General features: G+C 37.7%; 1 protein-coding gene across 5 annotated transcripts in view; it reads right to left on the minus strand.

Annotated features, from left to right (window-relative positions):
* STK32C (serine/threonine kinase 32C) overlaps positions 1 to 7,479 on the minus strand; it is a 428,186-nt gene that overhangs the window by 114,139 nt on the left and 306,568 nt on the right. The window contains exon 2 of one of the 5 annotated variants that reach the window (XM_073685116.1): positions 6,866 to 6,929. The exons of the other annotated variants lie outside the window; for them this stretch is intronic. The gene's annotated coding sequence lies outside the window, so the exon portion shown is untranslated. The remainder of the gene's footprint in view (positions 1 to 6,865; positions 6,930 to 7,479) is intronic. 5 annotated transcript variants of the gene reach the window in all.

Below are 7,479 nucleotides of genomic sequence, written 5' to 3' on the forward strand. Positions count from 1 at the left end.
AGCATTCTGCAGTCAATCCTTTATAAAACACTCCAGCATTCCGCAGTCAATACTTTATAAAACACTCCAGCATTCTGCAGTCAATACTTTATAAAACACTCCAGCATTCTGCAGTCAATACTTTATAAAACACTCCAGCATTCTGCAGTCAATCCTTTATAAAACACTCCAGCATTCCGCAGTCAATACTTTATAAAACACTGCAGCATTCTGCAGTCAATACTTTATAAAACACTCCAGCATTCTGCAGTCAATACTTTATAAAACACTCCAGCATTCTGCAGTCAATACTTTATAAAACACTCCAGCATTCTGCAGTCAATACTTTATAAAACACTCCAGCATTCCGCAGTCAATACTTTATAAAACACTCCAGCATTCTACAGTCAATACTTTATACAACACTCCAGCATTCTGCAGTCAATACTTTATACAACACTCCAGCATTCTGCAGTCAATACTTTATACAACACTCCAGCATTCTGCAGTCAATACTTTATACAACACTCCAGCATTCTGCAGTCAATACGTTATACAACACTCCAGCATTCTGCAGTCAATACTTTATAAAACACTCCAGCATTCTGCAGTCAATACTTTATAAAACACTCCAGCATTCTGCAGTCAATACTTTATAAAACACTCCAGCATTCTACAGTCAATACTTTATACAACACTCCAGCATTCTGCAGTCAATACTTTACACAACACTCCAGCATTCTGCAGTCAATACTTTATACAACACTCCAGCATTCTACAGTCAATACTTTATACAACACTCCAGCATTCTGCAGTCAATACTTTATACAACACTCCAGCATTCTGCAGTCAATACTTTATAAAACACTCCAGCATTCTGCAGTCAATACTTTATACAACACTCCAGCATTCTATAATCAATACTTTATATAACACTCCAGCATTCTGCAGTCAATACTTTATAAAACACTCCAGCATTCTATAGTCAATACTTTATAAAACACTCCAGCATTCTGCAGTCAATCCTTTATAAAACACTCCAGCATTCTGCAGTCAATCCTTTATAAAACACTCCAGCATTCCGCAGTCAATACTTTATACAACACTCCAGCATTCCGCAGTCAATACTTTATACAACACTCCAGCATTCTACAGTCAATACTTTATACAACACTCCAGCATTCTGCAGTCAATACTTTATACAACACTCCAGCATTCTGCAGTCAATCCTTTATAAAACACTCCAGCATTCTGCAGTCAATCCTTTATAAAACACTCCAGCATTCTGCAGTCAATCCTTTATAAAACACTCCAGCATTCTGCAGTCAATACTTTATACAACACTCCAGCATTCTGCAGTCAATACTTTATACAACACTCCAGCATTCTGCAGTCAATACTTTATACAACACTCCAGCATTCTGCAGTCAATACTTTATAAAACACTCCAGCATTCTACAGTCAATACTTTATAAAACACTCCAGCATTCTACAGTCAATACTTTATACAACACTCCAGAATTCTGCAGTCAATACTTTATAAAACACTCCAGCATTCTACAGTCAATACTTTATACAACACTTCAGCATTCTACAGTCAATACTTTATACAACACTCCAGCATTCTGCAGTCAATACTTTATAAAACACTCCAGCATTCTACAGTCAATACTTTATACAACACTTCAGCATTCTGCAGTCAATACTTTATACAACACTCCAGCATTCTGCAGTCAATACTTTATACAACACTCCAGCATTCTGCAGTCAATACTTTATACAACACTCCAGCATTCTGCAGTCAATACTTTATACAACACTCCAGCATTCTGCAGTCAATACTTTATAAAACACTCCAGCATTCTACAGTCAATACTTTATACAACACTCCAGCATTCTGCAGTCAATACTTTATACAACACTCCAGCATTCTGCAGTCAATACTTTATACAACACTCCAGCATTCTGCAGTCAATACTTTATACAACACTCCAGCATTCTGCAGTCAATACTTTATACAACACTCCAGCATTCTGCAGTCAATACTTTATACAACACTCCAGCATTCTGCAGTCAATACTTTATACAACACTCCAGCATTCTGCAGTCAATACTTTATACAACACTCCAGAATTCTGCAGTCAATACTTTATACAACACTCCAGAATTCTGCAGTCAATACTTTATACAACACTCCAGAATTCTGCAGTCAATACTTTATACAACACTCCAGAATTCTACAGTCAATACTTTATACAACACTCCAGAATTCTGCAGTCAATACTTTATACAACACTCCAGCATTCTGCAGTCAATACTTTATTCAACACTCCAGCATTCTGCAGTCAATACTTTATACAACACTCCAGCATTCTGCAGTCAATACTTTATACAACACTCCAGCATTCTGCAGTCAATACTTTATACAACACTCCAGCATTCTGCAGTCAATACTTTATACAACACTCCAGCATTCTGCAGTCAATACTTTATAAAACACTCCAGCATTCTACAGTCAATACTTTATACAACACTTCAGCATTCTGCAGTCAATACTTTATACAACACTCCAGCATTCTGCAGTCAATACTTTATACAACACTCCAGCATTCTGCAGTCAATACTTTATACAACACTCCAGCATTCTGCAGTCAATACTTTATACAACACTCCAGCATTCTGCAGTCAATACTTTATAAAACACTCCAGCATTCTACAGTCAATACTTTATACAACACTCCAGCATTCTGCAGTCAATACTTTATACAACACTCCAGCATTCTGCAGTCAATACTTTATACAACACTCCAGCATTCTGCAGTCAATACTTTATACAACACTCCAGCATTCTGCAGTCAATACTTTATACAACACTCCAGCATTCTGCAGTCAATACTTTATACAACACTCCAGCATTCTGCAGTCAATACTTTATACAACACTCCAGCAATCTGCAGTCAATACTTTATAAAACACTCCAGCATTCTGCAGTCAATACTTTATACAACACTCCAGCATTCTGCAGTCAATACTTTATAAAACACTCCAGCATTCTGCAGTCAATACTTTATACAACACTCCAGCATTCTGCAGTCAATACTTTATACAACACTCCAGCATTCTGCAGTCAATACTTTATACAACACTCCAGCATTCTGCAGTCAATACTTTATACAACACTCCATCATTCTGCAGTCAATACTTTATAAAACACTCCAGCATTCTACAGTCAATACTTTAAACAACACTCCAGCATTCTGCAGTCAATACTTTATACAACACTCCAGCATTCTGCAGTCAATACTTTATACAACACTCCAGCATTCTGCAGTCAATACTTTATACAACACTCCAGCATTCTGCAGTCAATACTTTATACAACACTCCAGCATTCTGCAGTCAATACTTTATACAACACTCCAGCATTCTGCAGTCAATACTTTATAAAACACTCCAGCATTCTACAGTCAATACTTTAAACAACACTCCAGCATTCTGCAGTCAATACTTTATACAACACTCCAGCATTCTGCAGTCAATACTTTATACAACACTCCAGCATTCTGCAGTCAATACTTTATACAACACTCCAGCATTCTGCAGTCAATACTTTATACAACACTCCAGCATTCTGCAGTCAATACTTTATACAACACTCCAGCATTCTGCAGTCAATACTTTATACAACACTCCAGCATTCTGCAGTCAATACTTTATACAACACTCCAGAATTCTGCAGTCAATACTTTATACAACACTCCAGAATTCTGCAGTCAATACTTTATACAACACTCCAGAATTCTACAGTCAATACTTTATACAACACTCCAGAATTCTGCAGTCAATACTTTATACAACACTCCAGCATTCTGCAGTCAATACTTTATTCAACACTCCAGCATTCTGCAGTCAATACTTTATACAACACTTCAGCATTCTGCAGTCAATACTTTATACAACACTCCAGCATTCTGCAGTCAATACTTTATACAACACTCCAGCATTCTGCAGTCAATACTTTATACAACACTCCAGCATTCCGCAGTCAATACTTTATAAAACACTCCAGCATTCCGCAGTCAATACTTTATACAACACTCCAGCATTCTACAGTCAATACTTTATAAAACACTCCAGCATTCTACAGTCAATACTTTATACAACACTTCAGCATTCTGCAGTCAATACTTTATAAAACACTCCAGCATTCTACAGTCAATACTTTATACAACACTTCAGCATTCTACAGTCAATACTTTATAAAACACTCCAGCATTCTACAGTCAATACTTTATACAACACTCCAGCATTCCGCAGTCAATACTTTATAAAACACTCCAGCATTCCGCAGTCAATACTTTATACAACACTCCAGCATTCTGCAGTCAATACTTTATAAAACACTCCAGCATTCTGCAGTCAATACTTTATACAACACTCCAGCATTCTGCAGTCAATACTTTATACAACACTCCAGCATTCTGCAGTCAATACTTTATACAACACTCAAGAATTCTGCAGTCAATACTTTATACAACACTCCAGCATTCTGCAGTCAATACTTTATAAAACACTCCAGCATTCTACAGTCAATACTTTAAACAACACTCCAGCATTCTGCAGTCAATACTTTATACAACACTCCAGCATTCTGCAGTCAATACTTTATACAACACTCCAGCATTCTGCAGTCAATACTTTATACAACACTCCAGCATTCTGCAGTCAATACTTTATACAACACTCCAGCATTCTGCAGTCAATACTTTATACATCACTCCAGCATTCTGCAGTCAATACTTTATACAACACTCCAGCATTCTGCAGTCAATACTTTATACAACACTCCAGCATTCTGCAGTCAATACTTTATACAACACTCCAGCATTCTGCAGTCAATACTTTATACAACACTCCAGAATTCTGCAGTCAATACTTTATACAACACTCCAGCATTCTGCAGTCAATACTTTATACAACACTCCAGAATTCTACAGTCAATACTTTATACAACACTCCAGAATTCTGCAGTCAATACTTTATACAACACTCCAGCATTCTGCAGTCAATACTTTATTCAACACTCCAGCATTCTGCAGTCAATACTTTATACAACACTTCAGCATTCTGCAGTCAATACTTTATACAACACTCCAGCATTCTGCAGTCAATACTTTATACAACACTCCAGCATTCTGCAGTCAATACTTTATACAACACTCCAGCATTCTGCAGTCAATACTTTATAAAACACTCCAGCATTCCGCAGTCAATACTTTATACAACACTCCAGCATTCTACAGTCAATACTTTATAAAACACTCCAGCATTCTACAGTCAATACTTTATACAACACTTCAGCATTCTACAGTCAATACTTTATAAAACACTCCAGCATTCTACAGTCAATACTTTATACAACACTCCAGCATTCTGCAGTCAATACTTTATAAAACACTCCAGCATTCCGCAGTCAATACTTTATACAACACTCCAGCATTCTGCAGTCAATGCTTTATAAAACACTCCAGCATTCTACAGTCAATACTTTATACAACACTTCAGCATTCTGCAGTCAATACTTTATACAACACTCCAGCATTCTGCAGTCAATACTTTATACAACACTCCAGCATTCTGCAGTCAATACTTTATACAACACTCCAGCATTCTGCAGTCAATACTTTATAAAACACTCCAGCATTCTACAGTCAATACTTTATACAACACTTCAGCATTCTGCAGTCAATACTTTATACAACACTCCAGCATTCTGCAGTCAATTCTTTATACAACACTCCAGCATTCTGCAGTCAATACTTTATACAACACTCCAGCATTCTGCAGTCAATACTTTATTCAACACTCCAGCATTCTGCAGTCAATACTTTATACAACACTCCAGCATTCTGCAGTCAATACTTTATACAACACTCCAGCATTCTGCAGTCAATACTTTATACAACACTCCAGCATTCTGCAGTCAATACTTTATTCAACACTCCAGCATTCTGCAGTCAATACTTTATACAACACTCCAGCAATCTGCAGTCAATACTTTATAAAACACTCCAGCATTCTGCAGTCAATACTTTATAAAACACTCCAGCATTCTGCAGTCAATCCTTTATAAAACACTCCAGCATTCTGCAGTCAATACTTTGGCAAATAATCCTATGTTGCTGGAGGAAGGGAAAATATAATCTTACCATCTCTATGGGTCCACAAATGAATATTTCAGTATTTACATCTATATCCACATTCAGATACATTACCTTATTGCCATCATTTCTCTCCAGCACAAAAGGGCTGCCGGCTGTTAACACGCTTCCCATATAGCAACTTGCCATTGATTTGTATCTCTATACCTCTCCAATGTGACTTCTGGTTAACCTCTATACTATTCCTTTCTAATAAATAATTCAAGGATTATAGATTCATCCCTATTATACAGATATATGATTTTACATTTGTATAATGGAGAAGAACCTCCGCAACTTGAAAACTAGTCTAAAGTTACACTGACAGCCATTACTGCTCCGGCTGAATGATTTGTAGCCTTTTATAGGGGGGGGGGTGAAAAGTCAGTTTTATTGTACAACTGCAAAAAAACAATCCCAGCTCAGCACAGGCGGTGAACCACAGGGATAATCCTACCCCATCTCTTGTGTTACTGCCATATGTACTATACAGCAGGTTGTATGGTCTGACCAAAAAACAATAGTATGTCCATCTGGAATATTAATGAATCGATTGTTTAAAGTGAGACTTGGGATTGTTCACCACATTAGGGTTTTTCTAGATAATAAAAATTATTATTAAAATGCCACAGAATGCTTTAAAAAATAAATAAAAGAAACCACTTATGACACTAGTCAATACTCACGGACAAGCCATGAGGCAGGGTAGTCAAACGTTCGGGGTCAGACACCAAGAGAGCACATCGTAAACTAAAGGGGAAAGACAATGGCATAGTCAGGTCACAGTCCGAGTTCAGAATACCAGGAAGATAGTGGATCAAATCAAAGGGGCTAGGCAAACAGATGGTCGGAACAAGGTCCAAGATCAGGCAGCAATAGACCAACAAACAGAGCACAGGAATACAAGGCAAACATGCACCGCCAAGCAAATGCAGAGTTCTGGGACTGACAACTTAGCTAAGTAGATGAGTAATCAAATAGAACAGGGAACACCTGAAGGAAGCCCAGCACCTCCCAGTCTCAGATTGGATGGCTGAGCTGTGTATCAAAATACTGACAGCTCTGCACGCCCCTGCAGTAGATTGAACAATTGAGCTGTCCCTCACTGTGTCCAAGACACCCTGAGTGGAGGAATTGTGACACAACTCACCCTCAATGTTCCCCCACAGCTCCCGTTGTTCCCATGCATCCCCAATCCACACTCGTCTCTACTTTCCGGACCTGTCTTGACACACTAGAAAAAGCAGAAAATGGGCTAATTGGGCATTTCTGGTCATTTCAGTGGTGTGAAGGATAGGAC

The sequence above is a fragment of the Phyllobates terribilis genome, unplaced genomic scaffold (genome assembly GCF_046119375.1).
Source record: "Phyllobates terribilis strain yellow unplaced genomic scaffold, ASM4611937v1 Scaffold_5__5_contigs__length_657084704, whole genome shotgun sequence".
Taxonomy (NCBI): Eukaryota; Metazoa; Chordata; class Amphibia; order Anura; family Dendrobatidae; genus Phyllobates; species Phyllobates terribilis.